At 41.5% G+C, this 21,312-nt stretch overlaps 1 protein-coding gene across 2 annotated transcripts in view; it reads left to right on the forward strand.

The window, feature by feature from the left end:
* LOC121275944 (solute carrier family 12 member 7-like) overlaps positions 1 to 21,312 on the forward strand; it is a 465,011-nt gene that overhangs the window by 97,861 nt on the left and 345,838 nt on the right. The window lies entirely within an intron of this gene.

Consider the following 21,312-nt stretch of genomic DNA (forward strand, 5'->3'; position numbering starts at 1 on the left):
GATTTTCAGCATACGCAGTATTTTGCTTTTAACTAGTCCGCCCTTTTTTTTTGCTAAGGGAATTCAACAGCAACCAAACTATGCTTCATTTGTAGAGCCTCGATCACAGCTTATCTATACAGGGCACTGCACCTCAGGAAGGATATATTGACTTTGGAGGAGGTTATAGTGCAGACTCACCAGAATGATATTGGGGCGTAACAATAGCAACAGCTTATATTTATGTAGGACCTTAAACCCAAAATGTCCCAGGGTGTTTCATGAGAGTGTGATCAAACAAAATTTGACACTGAGTCACATAAGGAAACGTTGGAGCTAATGAAAGAAGTTTTAAGGAGTGTCCCTAAGAGAAGTGGCATGGTTTAGGGAGAGAATTCCAGAGCTTCAGGCCTTGGTAACTGAAGGCATGACCAGCAGTGATGGGGTGATTTAAATTTAGGGTGCTCAAGAGGCTAGAATTGGAAGAACTCTCTCGGAGAGTTCTGGGGCTGGAACAGATTATGGGTGATGAGGGTGAAGGGTGGGCAGCAAGGCCATTGAGGCCTTTGCTTAACTGGGAACCTATGTATATCAGTGACCATGGAGGAGTTATTGATGAGTATTACTTCATGCAACTTAAGACCACTGCCAGCAGAGATTTGGATGATCTCAATTTAACGGAGGGTAAACATGGAACACCAATTAGGAGTGCATTGAAATAGTCAAGTATCAAGGTAACCCAAGATTTGAATGAGGATTCCAGCAGCAGATGAACTAAAGGAGGGATGGAGTTAGGCAATGTTACGGAGGTGGGAAAATGTCATCTTATTAATGGCAAGGATATATAGCCAAAAGTTTATCTTAGGTTCAGGTATGACATCAAAATTGTGAAATGGGTCTGGTTCAGCCCAAGATAGTTGTCAGCGAGAGGGATGGAGTCAGTGGTTAGGGTGTTTGGGAGTTTGTGGTGGGCTTTGAAAACAATGGCTTTGGCCTTCACGATATTTGGAGAAAATATTTGCTCATCCTGTTCTAGCTGTCTGACAATTTAGAGACAGTCGGGCGGGGGTGGTGTTGGGAGACATGGTGAGGTAGAGCTAATTGCTGTCACTACATGATGATGTGTTTTCAGATCATGTCACAGAGCGGAAGCATGTAGATGAGAAATAGGAGGGGGCCAAGTAGCCATTGCGATGGTTACGACTGGATAGACGCAGAATGACCCAGGTAATTGCAGTCAGTTCCAGCTGGATGACAGAGGTGTTGGAGGAGGATGGCGTAGCTAACTATGTCAAAGGCTGCAGGCAGGTTGAGTAGGATCAGGAAGAATAGATTACCTTTGTCACAGTTCCGTAGGATATCAATTGTGACTTTACTAAGAGCTGTATCAGTACTAATGCAGGGGCCGAAGCCTGATTTGATGGGATTTGACTTGGACTTAAGGGCATGATCGGCACCGGTTTAAGAGGTAATAACACATTCAAGGAGATGAAAGTGAGGTTGGAGATGGGGCAATAGTTTGCAAGGATAAAAGATTAAATTATGACATTCATGGCCAGGCAGTACCTGCTGTGGGAGAAATGGAGCTGATGTTTCATGCTGACGAAAATTCACCGACTATTTGAAGCAAATTCTGAGGTAAGGAAAAATGGTGTGCAGGGGAGGAAAAGAATGCAAATTAAATGAACAGCAGATTCAACACTGGCATCTGCTATCTTTTCGTGAGTGGTGGGGGGAAGTCGGAATTGGGAATAGTGAGCCCGGAAGGTTGTAAAGTGCCTAATCAAAGGATGAGGTACTGTTTCTTGAGCTGAGTTCACTGGACAATGTGGGAGACCAAGGACAGAGATCAGAGTGGAAAGGAGGGGGAATAGAGGTGTCACACCTTAAAAATATTCAATGACCTTGCCTCCTCCACTGTCTGGGGAAGACAGCTCCACAGACTCACGACCCACTGAGAGAAAAAAATTCTCCTCAGCTCCATCTTGAATGGGAGACTCCTTTATTTTTAAACTGTGTCCCTAGTTCTGGTGTCTACCAAGGGGAAACATCCTTTTAGCATCTACTCTGTCAAGTCCCCTCAGGATCTTGTGTTTCAATAAGATTGCTTTTCATTCTTCTAAACTCCAATGGATAAAGGCCTAACCTATTCAACTTTTACTCATAAGATAACCCTCTCATCCCAGGAATCAGTCAAATGAACCTTCTCTGAACTGCTTGAAGGGTGATAGTTCAAGGTTTTTAAAACGATAGATAGAGTAGATAGAGACAAACTATTTCTTCTGGTGGGAAATCCAGAACAAGAGGACATGATGGTTAGAGATGGGCCATTTTGGGGTGACACAAAAAAAACTTCTCACCCACTGGGCAGTGGGATTTTGAAATTTCCTTCCCCCAAACAGCTGGAGGAATTGAAAATGTTCAAGAATTAGATTTTTGTTCAGTAAGTGTGCTAAGGAAAATAGAACAAATGTGGGTAAATAGAGTTGAGGTACAGATCAATTATGATATAATTGGATAGTGGGTTAGGCTGAAGGGACTGAATGGCCTAATCCTGTTTTAAATCTCAAAGGTGTGCTTCTTGTCCTAGTAAGAGCTAAATTGATACCTTTCCGTCTACACCAAACCGAAACTTTGGTTGCAAGGTAAAATGAATTGAAGTTTTGATGCCAAAAAATGTTATTGCATTGCTTCAGTGAATATTTTGTTATTGGATGTATTAATACACAACTGGAAGCAATTAAAGATTTATCGTGCCTGTCTTTTGGGCATTAATTTGCTGTTGGGCAACTTTCTGCATGTGATCTTCCCCAGCTGTATGCGTGCTACCAATTTAGAAGCCAGTGACTTTTGCATTGGCGTGGCCCCTGCTGAAAATAGGTATAATAGAAACCTTTGCATATGCAAATTGGGTCCTAACATTGATTATAAGACCCAGATCAAAATTGATTGTCAAATTTATAGCTTCCAGTTGTTTTTGGTTTTCAGTGGATTTGATGGGTGCATTGGAGGCTGCTCCTGACAAATTGAGAAATGTTTGATACTTCAATTTCTGTGGAATGAGGCGGAGGAGGAATGTGCCACACCTTCATTTGAATGAAGAGGAGGAAGGTTCAGATCATCGAATGGTATGGCACAGGACTTGGCCTATTCTACCTGTGTCAACTCTTTGAAAGAATTATCCACTTTGCACCCCCCCCACTCTCTTTCCTCTTAGCCCTGCAGTTTTAACTTCAATGCTCACATCTGAGTGACATGAACACTGCTCATCAGAATAAGGAGCCATAAGCAGGGAAATCTTTTTGAGAGTTTATTGACAATACTGAACAATGACTTATATAAATATAGCGTGGTTAATGAAATGTCCTAAGGCACTTCACAGGAGCATTATAAACAGAGTATGACACGGAGCCACATAAGGATGTATTGGCCTGGATCGTCCATTGGCAACAATGGTGAATGTTGAGACGTTTGCCACTGTTGTGCATCGGATTTGGAGGAAGTGCATGTGAACAGGTGCGTCTTTACTTGGAAACTTAAATTCTAATGGGTAGAATTATATTGCTTGGGCCCCATGGAGAACGTCTCTGACGCTGACCTTGGTGCTGGTATCTTGAGCTTGATACTCACCTCAGAATCTTGGTAAGTTTAATGTAACTCGCCTCTTGACTCCCCAGAGTCTGTCCACCATCTGCAAGGCACAAGTCAGGAGTGTGATGGAATACTCTCCACTTTCCTGGATAAGTGCGGCTCCAACAACACTTACAGCTTGGCATCATCCAGGACAAAGCCCGTTTGATCAGCACCCCATTCACCAATGTTAAACGTTTCCTTCCTTCACCACATGTACTGATATATAGGATGCACTGCAGCAAATCACCACGGATCCTTTGACAACACCTTCCAAGCCTGCAAGCTCTACCACCCAGAAAGACAAGGGCAGCAGACACTTGGGAACACCACTACCTCCAAGTTCTCCTCCCAAGGTACACCATCCTGACTTGAAACTATATCGCCGTTCCTTCACAATCACTGGATCAAAATCCTGGAACGACCTTCCCAGTAGCACTGTGGATGCTGCTACACCATATGGACTGCAGCAGTTCAAGAAGATGGCTGACAACCTTCTCGAGGGCAATTAAGGATGGGCAATAAATACTGACCTTGCGAGTGACCCTCCAATCCCAAGTTCCTTCCCCTGCTGTTAATCTCTGGTGTAGGAAAATGGTTAACAATGGGAAGTGATTAACAGTGAGAGCTGTATTGAAAAGGGCTTTTTAAAAAAAAATGACGGCCCCTCCCCCCAACCCCCCCACCGTCCACTCCATTTTCTCCATACCTTGGACAATAATGGGGTGTCATGAAGCTATTGATGTATATGATATTATTGGAAAAGACTTTTCTTTTAGAGTAAGAGGTTTGTTCTGTGGGTGTGTCTTAATTGGATTAAAGTCAGCTAGCCTGGGTGCTTTACGTACTAGTTTTGATATGTAGGAGAGATAGCGTGGATTTGTATTTTTGAATGGAGCATTCAAGAAGTGGGGTGAAAAATGATACTTATCTAGTAGTTACTAAGCCATACGTTTATAATTACTAATAAAATTGGTACTGTGAAAGGGGTTTTATTGTTAGAGAGATTTAGTTTAATGGTTGTTGATAAAATGAGAATTGACACAGTGGGCAGTGGTAGGTATAACTTTCGCAGTTTTTGGGTGTGCAGAGCAGAGGCAATGTTAGATCAAAAGGCAGTTGCAAGCCTCCAACTGGTTCCACAGGAACCAAAGTGAAAAGAACTTCATTTTGAATTGCCTGGTGTTTGGTTAAGTGTGTGAGTTGCTGTTGCCTTAATGGAGATTAGTTTGGAATTTGTTAAAAGTTATGATAGTAGTAATTTGAAGCCATGTGTTGCATCTCAAACATAACACTTTAAATTATAGGTTATGACAATTGTTTAAAGTTTCACTCTGGGATTTTTAAATAACTCCGCTTTACCAACTGCATCGGTCATAACATAGACTATTAGAATAGATAACAAAAATCTTTGTTCGAAGAGGTAGGTTTTAAGGTTTGAAAGAAGGAAAGTGAAGTAGAGAGATGAAGGGAAGGCTCCAGAGCTTAGGACCTAGGCAACAGAACCATTGGTGGAGTGAATATAATTGAAAATGTAGAATTAGGAGTGCAGATGTCTTTTGGAGGATTGTGAGGGAGGGGGAGATTAGTGATAGGGAGTGGCAAAGCCATGATGGGATTTGAAAACAAAGGATGAGAATTTTAAAGTCAAGATGTCGCTTGACCAGGAGTCGATGTAGATCAGTGAGCACAGGGCTGATGGGAGTACGAGACTTCGTGCGATTTAAGAGATTGGCAGTGAAGTTTTGGATGATTTCAAGTTTATGAAGGGTAGAATTTCAAATATTTATCCAATTCCCTTTTGAAGGATACTATTGAACTTTCTTCCACTCCTTTTTTTTCATTTCTGGCACTGTAGTACTCCAGTAGCGTCAGAGGTGCTGGCTTTAGATGAGGCATCAAATTGAGATCTATCTGCCCTGGAAGGCACTATTCAAAGAGCAGGGAAGTGCTCCCAGCATCCTGTCCTAGCGCTGTGATCCTTGGTAAATGTGACCAAAAACACGTGAACTGGTGGCTCTTTCTTATTGCTGTTTGTTGCTGAATGGCCTCTATATCCACACACCATCCTGACTTGGAACTATTATCATTGTCCCTTCAGTACTGGTGGACCAAATGCCTGGAATTCCCTTCTTAATAGCACTGTAGGTGTACTAGATGGACTGCAGCAGCTCAAGAAAGCCGCCACCACCACCTCTAGGGCAATTAGGGATGAGCAACAAATGCTGGCCTTGCCAATGCACGCTCATTCCTTGAAAAGAATAAATTAAAAGTAACCCTTCTGTAAAATTAGGAAGAAAAACAAATCTGCACCTGGATCTGTGCAATGTTGTGGAATGTTCCAATCTATGTACCTGCAATTCTGTTATAGTACATTAAAAAATCTCTTCAGTTGTCATGCTACAAAGCAATCTGCACAGTATCTCATAAACTCAAAATGCAAATAAAGGGACTGAGGTTCATTTCTAGGTGAATAGAATTAAAAAGCAGAGAATTTAGGTTAAACCTAAATAGAACTGTGGTTGGACCATGCTTATAATACTGTGCATGGTTTTGCTCTCCAATGTATAGTGTGCAAACCCATGGAGTTGGGGCCAGTCTTAAAGGCTAGGCCTGATTATTATTTTCTTGACCTGCTAGCACTCTGCCAGATCCACCATCTGGAAGATGTTATGTTAATTATATTTTTAGGATACACTGGATGAAGGGCATTGTTTAATTAAGTACTTGGAGCACATATAAACAGGGATAGCTGGGACACAGGGCGTGTGAGGAGAGCTATGTGACTGAACAAAGTCAATAAACTCTATCGATGAAGCAAAGCTCAATGTCTTGGTTTCAGTTTCACCAGCTGGTTTGGATCATGTTAACAGAAGTTGGGAAGGAGTGGCAATTTGGCACCAGGGGCTCTCAGCTGGGAAAATGCAGTATTCGATCCCTAGCGTTCTAAGTGGTTGTAGCTGTCGATGCGCCCCTGGAACCAAGAATCAAATAAAGCATAGTTTTTATTTCCGCATGTTTTTTCTGCTGGGTTGATTGCAGTTGCATGCGGGAAGGAATGCAACAATTCAAGGTGACAGACCTCCACTTTCCCAGAGCTGTTAGGCTTGGGAAATAGTTACCTGCTTTACCCACATCCTAAAAATGCAGTAGTGTCCTGAAGATTAGCCTTTGATTCCTGGAGATGCCAGCACGAACCTGGCTGTGGCCAGATCTGAATGAATGCAAGGCCAAGCCCAACTCCCATTTAATACTACAAATCATGCAGTTTAAACGATCGCCTTAAAAATGCACAACCACCACCCCCCCGTCACCCACCAACACACAACCATTTTGTTTCTAAGTTTTTGCGGTACCCCTGGCAGGTGAGCTGAATACTAGCCCCTTAATCTGCCTGGCACTTTCTCCCCTCAACATTTTTAAAATGCCCTTAAGCCCTGGGATTTTACCAAAAAGAAAATCAAATCGTGCACATATTCCTATCAAATGGTTATGGTAAATAAGATATGGATAAAAAGATTTTATATTAGCTGAAAAGAGAGAATTTATTAGCTGCTCCTTCCCTGCCTTACATGGTGATCCTGCTGCAGTGCTTAATATATGGCAGTAATGTGGTATTCCAAACAATCGAATTCTTTTCTGACTGGATTTTCTACATCCGGTTTTTAAAATAATGTTTTTAGGAGTTGGGCAAAGCAGGCAATTATTTCCCAAACCTAATTGCCCTGAGAAGGTGGAGGGGTGTCACCTTGAACTGTTGCATTTCTTCCTGCTCCCGCACAAGGGTTGGCTCTGACTTGTGCCTTGTAGCAGGTTTTCTTTAGATGAGAACTGAGTGGCTTTCAAGTTCACTTCATGGGGCCTTTAATACCGTTCACTATTCAACTTCTTAGAACATTGTTGAATACAGCAAAAGAAACTGAATTTTCTTGTTTTTTTCCTGCACTGTCGTCTACTCTGTCCCAATCAATATATCTACAATTTTAACATAGTGCATTGTCATGCTACAAACACACACAGCATAACTTTTTGTTGTTGCAGAGCCAAAGCAATCTTGAGTGCTGGATGTTTTTTTGACCTCTGACCTTAACCTAATATACATATGCCAAGCTTCAAACTTTCCCTTAGTGAACAATTTAATAATTGCCTGAGTTCCTCTATCAATCAGTTAAACTTTGCAACCTTGGATACAGCTCCACTTTAACTCAGTGATGTTATATATTTTACGTGGGATAACACTCCTCTCATTAATAAATTAGCCTTATATTTGAACCAAATTTCCTTTTTGTTTAGAAAAGAAATGGTAATGTGAAGTGCCCTATCTTTTGTGGCACTTTTGGGATGGGGGGAGGGGTAATTGTGTGTGTGTGTGTGTATATACACTGAATGGCATTAAGCGCTGGGAAGGATTGCCAGTGTTTCACATGAAGACTTGGACTTGAAACCAGGCAACAGAGTTCCCGAAGACTTTGGACTCTTAAAATATGTACACAATGTGCAATCATTTATAGAGCTGCTAGCTGCTCGCACCTGACGTAACTTTATTTCCAAGTAAGGTGTTTGCCCTCCTGATATTGTACTGGTAGAGTACAAAACAGTGTGCACTAAGGTGTGAGTCATAGTGTGAAATCAATGTTGACCATGCTAATCTGCTGACTTTTGAATCATATGAAGCAAAATAACTGCTGATTAAAATGCTTAAGTGCATGCAACAGCTTTGTAACAAAAGGGGAAACTTCCAAATTCACCAAGCTCCCAAGAGTTCTGAATAATTTTAACTTCCCTTTATTTTTGTCTGTTTAGACAGAAAATTATTAATTACGGTGGTCTCATCCGTTTATAGACAGGTGCAGGTGAAGATGGTCACAGTCTTGTTCAAAAGCTCAGCACTGTTGGGGAGCTGCCATTTAATGGGTACAGGAGATTGTGCTGGTTATCTGAAACGTCAAGATTTATACAAATGCATTTTTAAATGTAACCTGGGGCTTTTGGCTATGTTGTTTGAACACCTTATACATTAGGTGCTCTCTGTGGTGGCCAAGTATCTTCCAGAGTAAGTGGGGTCCATGGAAGGCAACATTGCCACTGTTCTTTCTCCTGCATGCTCCACAGCTAGTTCACAGTAGCACTAGCCAGAGTGTGATCTCTTCGGCTTTCACAGCTACTGTCGATTTGTAGCCCCGAGCTAGGCGAGGTGCTTGCATTCCCCCCCTTCACTCAGTTGGAAAGAGATGAGAGTGCCATTTTATCAATTTGCTTAACTTGCTCATTTTATTCACATAAATGTCATTAGCCTGATTGAGTTCGAAAAAATAGTGCTGAAAGTAACTTCTCCCCAATTTATATTTTAACCACAATCTCAAGCAGCCTCTGTAAAAACACCATCAATTGATGTTAAATAATTAGTACTTTCCTGCAATGCAGGCATGCAATCTCTCATATATAGGTTGAGAATCCCCACATTTAATTCATATAGGGCCCTTACAGCTAGCAGAAGTTCAAAGTTTATTCTCAAATCTTTAGTGGCAAAGACTATTGGCAAGGTGGTGCATCAATAGCTGCACACTGTAGAGATCTGATTAGAACACTGCTTCATTCTGACTTGGCATGTTCTTCTGTTGTATGGAATTTATCTGGGTTAGTAAATGACAGAATTGGTTTTGGGAAGTGAATCTTTTTTTTTTAATTGTATGTTTGCATCATAATCAGATCCAGAGAAAAGCAGTTATCACATTTTTCAATAGGAGCAACAAGGACATAAGAGAAAATATAATATTTAAGTATTAATGCACTCAAATTAAGCTGGCATTAATAGTGGGGTACTTTTTAAATCTCTATTCTTGGCATTGCTAATATATTAATGATGAGGGTAAACATGTGAAATAGTTGCTAACTTGACAGCCGCGGGCGATCGCAAGAAATGCCTCCTGTTTGGTTTGAGATATTGGAGATAAACTTGGAGATTTTTGGAAATTTTATTCCTGTTAGTCAAACTGTTCAAACACTTCAAATTATTTCTTTGGATGCAAGCATCACTGACAAGGCCAGCATTTATTGCTCATCCTTAATTGCCCGTGAAGATGGTGATAAGTTGCCACCTTGAACCGCTGCAGTCCACGTGGTGTGGGTACACCCACAGTGCTCTTAGGAAGGAAGTTTCAGGAATTTGTCCCAGCAACAGTGAAGGAACAGTGATACAGTTTGCAGTCAGGATAATGTGTATGGCCGGAGGGGGTGGAGATTTGCAGGTGGTGGTGTTCCCATGCATCTTTTGGCCTCGTTATTGAACTTGTGGTGGTAGATGATGTAGGTGCGGAAGGTGCTTTCAAAGGAGTCTTGGCGAGTTACTGCAGTGTATCTTGTGGGTACACATTGTTAACACTGCATCAGTGGTGGAAGGAGTGATTATTTTAGGTGGTGGATAGTATGCTGATCAAGTGGGCTGCTTTGTCCTGGATTGTGTTGAGCTGCTTCATTGTTCTTGGAGCCACATTCATCCAGGCAAGTGGAACGTATTCCATCACACTCCTGACTTGAGCCTTGTAGAGGTGGAGGATAGGCACTGGGGGAGTCAGCAGGTGAAGTTATCATTGCAGGATTTCTAGCTTCTGACCTGCTCTTGTAGCCACAGTATATGGCTGCTCAATAGTAACCCTCACCAGTATATTGATGCTGGGAGATTGTGATGCTAATGCCATTGAATGTCAATGAAAGATGGTTAGATTCTCACTTGTTGGAGATGGTAATTGCCTGGCACTTGCGTGGCATGAATGTTACTTGTCACTTATCAGCCCAAGCTTGAATGTTGTCCAGGTCTTGCTATATATAGGCACAGACTGCTTCAGTATCTGAGGAGGTGCAAATGGTGCTGAACACTGTGAAATTATTAACGACATTCCCCCCCCTCTGTTCTTTTGAGGGAAGGTCATTGATGAAGCAGATGAAGATGGTTAGGCCGAGGACACTATCCTGAGGAACCCCTGCAGTGATGTCCTGGGGCTGAGATGATCGGCCTCCAACAACCACAATCATCTTCCTTTGTGCTAGGTATTATTCCAACTGGAGTGTAGAATTTCCCCTCGATTTCCATTGACTCCAGTATTGCTGGGGCTCCTTGATTTGTGTATTTAAGACCGAGATAGATAGGTTTGTGATTGGTAAGGGGATCAAAGGTTACGGGGAGAAGGTGGGAGAATGGGGTTGAGAAACTTATCAGCCATGATTGAATGGCGGAGCTGACTCGATGGGCCGAATGGCCTAATTTCTGCTCCTATGTCTTATGGTCTTATGCCACACTCTGTCAAATGTTGCCTAGAAGTCAAAGGCAGCTACTTTTGCCTCACCTCATTATTATAGTTGATCAACCAAATATTCAGCTCCTCCAGGTGCATCGTCAACTGGATATTTTATAGCTATTTGTGGAAGGCCCATGAAAATGAATAGGATAAAGAGAGGATTATTCCCATGAATTGGCAAACCAAATACAGACTCAGGAAATCATTAGGGAGAAGGGGAAGTAAATAGAATTCTTTTACAGAGCTTTATTAAAATGTGGAATGATTTAGTCTGTGGCTATTGAGGCAACAAATTGATGGAGGAAAGGATGGGCCCTGTATTACAGGTCGGCCAGCCTAAACTTGGTGGTGGACAAATTATTTGAAAAAAATTGGAGGCAATTTAAATCATCATCAGTTAGAAAGGCACAAATTAACCAAGGACTGCTAATATGGAGTTAATAAGAGAAGACAGTGCCTGATTAAATTAATTGATTTGGGTTGATGTTGGTATTTGAGGTAATCTTCATGGATTTTAAAAGGGCTTTTGACGAGGCCCCACATGGCAGACTGGTCAGAAAATTTAAGAGCCCATGGGATTCAAGGACAAGTTGCCAGAGAATTTTTGCTATAAGGAAAGGATGGATAGGCTGTGGTTGATTTCTTTGGAAAAGAGGGGGCTGAAGAGAAATTTGGTGTATAAAATTGAGGGACTGAGTGAGAGTGGATAGAATGGTCACTAAACTAGGGCCATATATTTAAAGTGATTAGTAGAAGGATTAAAGGGCTGTTGAGGGGAGATTCTCTTCACCCAGAGGGTGGTGGGGATCTGGAACTTACTGCCTAAAAGGATGATAGAGGCAGAAATGTTCATTTCGTTTAAAAAATACTTGGATATGCACTTGAAGTAATGTAACCTGAAGGGCTGCAGCCCAAGAGCTGGAAAGTGTGATTGGACTGGATAACTCTCTTTTGAGTGGCACAGACATGAAGGGCCAAATGGACTCCTTCTGTAATAAATTTTCTATGTTTCTATTGTATTAAAGAGGAAGTGGGTAAGTATTTGAAAAGGAAGAATATAAAAAGGTGCAGGAAAGGGCAACAAAATAGTAGAAATCTCCTGTTGAAGTTAACACCGGTCTAGTCTCAGTGGGCTCAAATCACCTTGTTCTGTCATTTCTGTGATTTAAGATAATTATAAAATTTACAGTTTTTTTCAAAATACAAAAAACACCAACAAAGTTGATGATTATTCCCTTTAATAACTTCAGTACAGATGTGTTGTGTGATGTTATATGTGCCTGCATGCCATTGTAATGTGAAGGTGCTCAGCAGAGTAAGGATTAATGTGGGACTGGAGAATCGCACCACCCATAGTATGATGCAGCGAGTCATCTGGTAATAGACTGACAGAACAGTCTAGAGATAACAGTCTGGAACCAGCTTGCATGGAGGTAATAGCACCATGCATTACTATAACCTGGGATCTGTAGATAGTTAAAGGTTAACAACAAATGGTTCATGTTCAAATATACAAGTCTAATCATTGAGACATCCAAAGAACCATAGACATCCAAAGAACCATAGTACAACATAGTTGGCAGTGGTGGGACCTTCTAAAAGACATCACATCAGCGGTGATCTGAAAGGTGGCAGCATTTTAAACAAAGAACCCAGAACAGTATCCCAAGATATGAAACACTAAAATCAGCTGAAGCCAAACTAGAGAGACATGTGCTGAAGAAGGAAACTTGAAGAAACAATTGCAGAAGCTTTGCTACAGCCTTAGAATTTGAGGAATCCACCAGGGTGAGTGGAAGTTTATTGCAAGACCCCTGAGTGATGCAGAGCAAAAAGGTAAAAAAAAAAACCTGGTCAGATCACCGAGACCAAGGGTGAGCAAAAATTTGCAAGGCCCTGGATGATGCAATGTGAAGAGTACTGGACAGTTCAAGAGACGGTTAACATAAGTTACAAATAAGAAAGTGGTGCTTACATTTATAAAATAGGTGGCAATCCCAGGGCTCGACAGATTGCAGCAGTGTTGGCCATGCAGCACTGAAGTTTAAAAAAATCGGCTGGCAGAGTCGAGAGAGAAATCTGCAGGGCACAGTTTAAAAGGAAAAAGCCTGCAGAGTTTGAGAGAAAGGGAACTCTTTTCAGTCAGGTACATAGCTTCTTGCATAAAGACACAAATTTCTGCAGAGTTAACAGCCAGCATATTAAAAGCATGGAGCATTCACAGAGAGGGGAGAAAAGAAAACACCTGCAGAATTAAAAGAAAAGAAAGTTACCTGAAAGAAAAAATAAAGGGTGCACAGTGCAGAAGAGAAAAGCACTTTCGCTTTAAGTTTTAAAAAGGCCCTGATTGGGCCACAAGCCCATCAAAACTCCAAAGAAGGGGACCTGCAGAGGAAAAAAATGAAAGACTAATGGAGAAAAAGCAATACTCCTATCTTGAAAGTTTATAAGTTCAAAAACAAAAGCAGCCACGACCACTGGAGAGCCCACCAGAACCCAAAAAGCATAGGAAACTCTCAGCATAGAAAGCCAACAGCTACCTCACTGACCGTCTTGAAGTGGTCTTGACATTTAAAGCTGTAATTAAAAGGGAACACCAGCCATGGATAGCAAATTAAAAACCATTTTTGCAATGGGAAGAGCTAAACCAGACCCAAGAGTCAGAATCTTGAAGAAGACAATTTTTAGTTTACAGGAGACTTGTAGGATTAAGCAAGGAATCAGAAGTAGTACAAGTTGATAGGTTTTTGTCTTTGGTTTATTTGCTGGTGGCTGTGGAGTACTCCAATGTATAGATCAATACTTGACATATTTGGTGAACTATTAAATGGCTTTTACAAATATTTTAAACTCTCAGTTGTGAAGAGTGCAGACCCGAGAACAAGGTCTAGTTCACCCCCATTAAAGTGCCAGGGGCAACAAGAAAGCCCTGAGGAAGGGATCCAAAAGACCCCAGAGAAAGGGATCCAAAAGACTCCAGAGTGAGGGAGCGGATAACAGTGTGGAGTGAGCAGATGGCTGTGAATGAAGAAAAGCTATTTGAGGTAACTCAGAAGAAGCAAAACATGCAAAAAGTAAATGAAGTTTTTCTACAGGAAAATGTTGGCATCAGAGCTGAATTGGAAGATTTGAAGTGCAAGATTCAAGCTGAGTATATACCTTTTGAAATACACGATAAACTGAAGTCTTCAATGAAACAAGCTGTTCAAAATCTGAAACAAATTTCAGATGATGCAAAGGTATCAGGAGGAAATAACAACTCTCAATTCCACAGTTGGAAAATCTAAGTGGGAGTTGGGAAAACTTAACCAGATGTACAGCCAGGCAAAACAGTAGGCAAAAAAGGCACGCAAAGAAGTTGTGACCCTGAAAGACTCTTTGAAGAATCAATATGTAGCCATGGGAAAACATGAGCAGCAGCAGATGTTGAATATTGCCTCAAAAAGCTGCTCTGGAATTATCAGTAGCAACGAAACATGCACTGAAGCCCAGTGTGAGTTTGCAAGAGGTCAGCAGGAAAATAAACAGTTGAAAGAACAACTGATTGTCCTTCAAGATCAAATGCAAAAAGGAATGCATAATCATTCAGCAACATGAAGAAATGAAGATAAAAACGAAAAAACTGCAGATGCTGGAAATCCAAAACAAAAACAGAATTACCTGGAAAAACTCAGCAGGTCTGGCAGCATCGGCGGAGAAGAAAAGTGTTGATGTTTCGAGTCCTCATGACCCTTTGACAGAACTGGAAGACTGTCTTCAACAGCAGAATGGAAGCACAGCAGAATACACTTGAGGAAGCTATGCTGCATTACAAGAAAACTCTAGATGAAGCAAGCGAGCTTCACAAAGAAAAGGAAACCTGCTGATAGACCTTCACATGCTACAAGAATCCCTCAGGTTGAAGTTTATTCCTCTGGAACATTCCGAAGGGAAGAAAATGAATTCAACGTCACCCTGCACGAACTGAAGGACCAGTTGGCAGAGCAGGCTCAGCAGTGTTCACTGTTTCAGGAGGAAGCCAAAAGCTACAGGAAACAGATTAAAAAGCTGAAGAAGAGTTCAAAGGAGAAGAGGAGGCATTGAAAGGAACCTTCTAAACTGAGTGAATAATGAAGCCATGAGTAGCACAATTACAGGACTGAAACAAGCTAAGACTTCACCAGACACAGAGCTGGCTGACCTGACCAACAGCGAGTCCAACATGAAGGACAAGGACAAAGTTCCATTAGAGACACAAAAAAGAAAGAAAAATGAGATTGGAAAATGCAAATCTAATACTGAAGTGCAAGGCACTAGAAGAAAAAGCTGAGCTGACTGAAAAGATTCATAAGCTTGCAAAAGGATTTGAAAATAAAATGTGTGAAATAAATGGAAATGAAGGTTCCATTTGCAAAATACATACGTCCAGCAAGAACATGGTAGACACCACGGAAAAAGAAAATTCGAGTCTACCCTAGGAATGAGCACAGTACACATTCCCCTCAGAAGGAATGGGACAAAGCCACAGTGTCTGAAAAAAGCAGGCGAGCCATTAATAAAGAGAAATGCAACTTGAAGATGTGCAAAAAGTGAATCAAATGGAGATAGTAGTAACACTGTTTCTGGTACTTGGTTACCATTCCTCCGAATGTGATAGACTGAGGTGTGGAAGAACTGTCATGCTTCAAGACCATCTGAATTTGTAAGGTCAGAGTCTTGACGTGGGGGAGAATGGATAGCAAGTAAAGATTGTATTGTAATACTCTGTTGGAAGGCAGGAAAGCTTTCTTTGGAGAAGAAAAACTGGGATGTTGTATGATATTATATGTGCCTACATGCCATTGTAATGTAAAGGTGCTCAGCAGAGCAAGGGTTTATGTGGGACTGGTGAATAGAACAGCCCATGGTACAATATGTAGTCACATGGTAATACATTGAGAGAACACTCTGGAACCAGCCTGCATGGAAGGTAACAGCAACAAGCGTGATTGTACCCTGGGATCTGTAAATAGTTAAAGGTTAACAATAGAGGTTTATGCTTAAATATTAAAGTCTCAAGGGCTTCCTATCAATGAGCCACAACAGCTGACACCATATTACAACAAGATGTAATTCTTTTTGCCATTGATTGCTGAGATTTCCTGCATGAACTTTAACACCATAAGCAGGTCAATTTAAATTTCTTTTTGAAGCAATTTGTTATGCAATATGGTGATAAAGTAGATTTTGGAATCCTTTGGGATGTAGTTAACATATTACAAATTAACGTTGGTCATTACCCAAGGTGCACCTAGCAATGCATCATGAGTTGATAGTGTCCAATCCATTGAGGAGGAGGAGAATGCATTCCCTTGACATATTGACTAGTTGGGCACACAAGGTCCCAAGAAACTTCTTGAAAAACAGACTTGTGGTGTTCTAGCCAGTATTCATTCCTCAGTGAACCTTAGCAAGGACATTTTAACTGGTCACTTAACTTGTCACCATTTGCGGGACATATTTGCCTATATAATTGCGATTGCACTTCAAAACCAAGTGATTCATTGTCTATGAAGCATTTGGGATATGACGAGTATTTTATAAATACAAGGTAAAACTTTCTAGTTGATCAGTGGCTGAATGCAGAATTTATTTTCACTTGGTCCCTTCGTTTGTTAGACGTTACATCCTTCCGCCACTTCCCAAACAATGCATTACTTTTGAAGTACAGTCACTGTTATGTGGACAAATTCAGCAACCAATTGTTCGTTGCAAGATTTCACAAACGGCCATGAAATAAATGACCAGATGGTCTGTTTTAATGGCATTAAACTTCATTTGTACTAGTTTACGAGAATATAGGGAAATTATAACTAGATTGGAGATTGACAAAGGATTTGATCAACAGTTCCTGTTTTCTGATTGTCTGACAGTAAGATATATTTATAATTATTGTCCCATTTAATGGAACCAAAACTGAAAGGGCAGAATTTAATTCACTTTGAAAAAAAAATTGATCTTGCAACACTAAGAATACACATACAGAAAATAAAGCATTGTATTGACAGACGACTATCACTTGGGTTTTCCACAGCTGCTGCACTTGATTTTAAAACTAAATTTTAACTGTAATTTCTGTGATATGAATACTCCCTCTACAAATGTAATTGCCCTGGGTCTGGGAGAGAGGCAGTGGGGTGTCAGGAAAGGCCTTTGGGGGGAGGGGGGGGGGAGTTTAAGATTGACATAGTTACAAGGAAATTGCTCTCTTTTGATCCGCATGCACAGCAGAGATGATGTATTTTTAATCTGTAGGTTTATTTGGGTCAGTTGGAAACTGGTAACCATCTGTTGAATTGGAAATGAAGACCTTAGACACCTGCCAGCTTAATGTTGTGAGCAATAAGGATGCTGCATTGGTAGTAGCACTAGCTGGGAAAATCTTGTGAGCATGTCAAAAATGCCCAGATATGTCTTATACACAAAAAACCAGGACATATCTAACTTGGCCAATTACCACCCTATTAGTCTACACTCGATCATCAGTAAAGTGATGGAATTGTTAATCAACAGCGCTATTAAGCAGCACTTGCTAAGCAATAACCTGTACACTGATGCTCAATTTGAGTTCTGCCAAGGTCACTCAGCTCCTGACCTTGGTGGACAGAAGATCTGAACTTGAGATGAGAGTGACTGCCCTTGAAATTTAAAGGCAGCATTTGACCAAGCAAAACTTAAGTCAATGTGATTCAAAGGAAAATCTCTCCATTGGTTGGAGTCTTACCAAGTACAAAGGAAGATGGCTGTGGCTGTTGGAGGTCAATCATCTCAGATCCAGGACATTTTTGCAGGAGTTCCTCAGGGTAGTGTCCTTGACCCAACCATCTTCAGCTGCTTCATCATAAGGTCAGAAGTGGAGATGTCTGCTGCTGATTGCACAATGTTCAGCACTATTTGTGATGACTCAAGAACTAAAGCAGTCCATGTTCAAATGTAGCAAGACCTGGATAATATCTAGGGTTGGACTGACGAGTAACATTTCTATCACACAAGTGCTAGGCAATGATCATCTTCAACAAGAGAATCTAACTATCGCCCCTTGACATTCAGTGGCATTACACTTGCTGAATCCCCAACTATCAACATCCTAGAGGTTATCATTGACCAGAAACTGACTGGACTAGCCATATAAATACAATGGTTTCTAGAGGGCAGGTCAGAGCCTGGAAATTATGTGGGAGTAACAAGCCCTCTGACTCTCCAAAGCCTGTCCACCATCCAGAAGGCACAAGTCAGGTGTGTGATGGAATACTCTCCACTTACCTAAATGAGTGCAGCTCCAACAACACTCGAAGCTCAACACCATCCAGGATAAAGCAGCCTTCCACCACCGATGCATAGTGGCAGCAGTGTACCATCTACAAGATGCACTGCAGAAATTCACTAAGTCTCCTTAGACAGCACCTTCCAAACCCAAAACTGCTACCACCTAGAAAGGCTAGGGCAGCAGCCATATGGGAGCACCAGCACTTAGATGTTCCCCTCCAAGCCACACACCACCCTGACTTAGAAATATATTGCTGTTCCTTCATTGTCACTGGGTCAAAATTCTGCAACTCCCTCCCCAACAGCAGTCTGGGTGTACCTACACCTCATGGACTGCAATGGTTCAAGAAGGCAATTCACCACCACCACCTAGAGGTCAATTAGAGATGGGCAATAAATGCTGGCCTAGCTAGCGATGCCCACAACCCACAAAAGAATAAAAGAGTGGAATCTCCAAAGACATCTACAGTGGAGGAGATAATAGAAACTAGATGTTTGAGAATACCCAGATTTTGCTCAAGGGCACAAGATATTGTCAAAATTCCAGGCATGAGAATGAAGGGAAATGCCATACAAGACAAAACATCTCCAAAACGAGATCAAATGTTGGTAACAAAGGAAGCTGCGAGTAAGCCCTTGTCTTGTGCATGGCTTAGCCCTTGCATGAGTCTGGTGGGTGATGGCATTGGGGGCGATGGCATTGGAGGTTTTTCTATATCATGCAAGTTGCCAATCGATCTGCCTGATTTGGTTTAAAAGTCTTTCACAGCATGCTTGTGCCAGCTGAACCTTATTCATGTGGGTAATTGCTGAACATGAACTACATCCTCAAATTATATTGGAGCAGCTGGAAAATAATGGCCAATATGCTTATAGGACAGATGCTGTGTTCCAAAATACTTGTAAGCTTGGATGGCTGTGATTTCAGATTGTTTTTTTAATCAGCTCTAAGAGGTCACTATAGTATAAGGGTCTGGCACACGGTGAATGCGGGACTAAGTACAGTACTGGCCACACAGTGGTGTAAGAGAACACATGACCTGCACCCAGAATCAGTTGAGTGTTGGACAGAGCCGTGTGTACCAACAAGCATGGAGACAGCTCCTAGCTTGTACCCTTTACTGTAAATTTGTAAAGAGTCCTAAGGACTTACAGTTAACCTACGTATGACTATGAAGACTTCTTCAGATCTACAGAACTGTACCAACACCCAGCAAAGTGGTAGCAGCTCATGGAAAAAACCCCAAACCTCACTAAAAATACAGAGAAACTAAAATTCTGGAAGACTGAGGAAAAATTCAAAAAAGCGTTTGAACCTGAAAAGCTCCAGAAGCAGATGTGCATAGGAAATATTGCCAGGCTAAAGCTCCAAAGAAAGGCTTGGAAACTGAAGGCAGGAATTTAAAATGCCTCCTGCAGCAGAAGGTGCCATTGAATCTCCTTTGGGTGTCCAGCTTCAGAGTGCAGAGTCGACAGAATTGGTAAGGGTGAGCAATATCTAGTTCAGGCTAGAGCAAGTCCTGAGAAACCTTTAATTCAGAATAAGAATTGTAGTTTGAGAGAAACCTGTAGCTAAAACCTGATCCCTGAATCGGAGCCTGAACACACAGCATTCAAGCTCATCAGAAGTGGGGAGGGGGGGAAGAAAGAGTTAATTAACTATTTTGGGAACATCATGATTGTTCTGTAAAAGTCAAGTAGAAGCTAGAATTTGACGGACTCATGAATCAAATCAGTAAAACACTGAACAAGAGAACTCTGCAGGCAGTTGATTCAAGCAGCCATTGTTGAAAAATCTTTTCAAGCTGAATGCCATTTCCGTTGTTGTGGAGCTCACCAAGACTGGCAAGAATGGGAAATCCCTTTGTCTCTCCTGTGAATGATAACGCCATTGTGAAATTCAGACAGCTCTTAAAGCAGAATCTATACTTTAAAACAATGTAACCATGGATCAGAATTCCACACTTCTAAGTCAATTCAGACTAACCCAAGGCCCAGATCAGTCTCAAAATTGGGGACTTTAGAGGAAAAGATTCTTTAGATACAGCATCGCTTCAGGTTTAAATAAAAAGTCAGAAGCAGAACAGGTGAATGTGCTGCTTTACACGTTAGGCCCGATTGCGAGTGACATTATTGCAAGACAGGGAATTAATGAATCATCTGCAAAATTCAAAGATGTACTAAAATCATTCGACATTTATTTAAATCTAAGAAGCACTAAAATACTCAAATTCTGAGTCCAGAAGCCAGGAGGACCTGTTGATTCATTCATCAATGATCTGTACAGGATTGCAGAAGATTGCAATATCAAAGATTTAAAATCAGAACTTGTCAGAGGCAGAATAGTGATAGGATGATAGTGATGGGATGATGCATTGTCTCACCTCCCTGCAAGCCAAGGAAGATATAACCCTGGGGAATGCAATACAAATAGTTAGACAGTCAGAACTCATGAGCAGCACAGAACCATTTTAAGGGGAGAAAATAAACCATGGTGCAGTTGCCAACCAACAGTTCATCTGACTAAGCAACAGAAACATAGGGCAGAATTTTCAGGTCGGAGTGGCTGGGGAATGGACTGCCATCTGCGATTAGCCCCTGACTGTGATTTCACACTGGTTAGCCAATTAACGGCCAGCCAGCATGAAAGGCGCACTGAAAAGCTCAATGCTGCTGGGGTGGGAGGAGGAGCACCGAATGCAGTGTGGGCACGGGGGAGTAGTGAAGGAAAGCTCCCTGAAGTTAGAGAGCTGCCTCAGGGAGCTGATGAATTTAAAATTAAAAAAAAAATGTAAGATTGGAGAAAAAAATATCCACACATCAGAATGAGACCCCTCAACATACAGATGATTTTTATCAAAACATTTTAGTTTTAAAAAAAAGTTAATCACGGAAACCTCATCCCACCCTTGGATAAGGTTTCCTCAAAAATATGAAGGCCATCTGGCCGATTTGCCCACCCGCCAACCATTGGACAGGCAGTGAAAAAATCTGCATCAATTACTACTTTAATGGCTTTAATAGGCGGCTTAATTGTCGGCAGGCATGCTGCCTACTTGCACGCCCGCCGACCGAAATATCGCACAAGTGTGTGATGACATTGGGACGCTCGCCCGATGTCATT

Source organism: Carcharodon carcharias, chromosome 3 (genome assembly GCF_017639515.1).
Source record: "Carcharodon carcharias isolate sCarCar2 chromosome 3, sCarCar2.pri, whole genome shotgun sequence".
NCBI classification, from domain to species: domain Eukaryota; kingdom Metazoa; phylum Chordata; class Chondrichthyes; order Lamniformes; family Lamnidae; genus Carcharodon; species Carcharodon carcharias.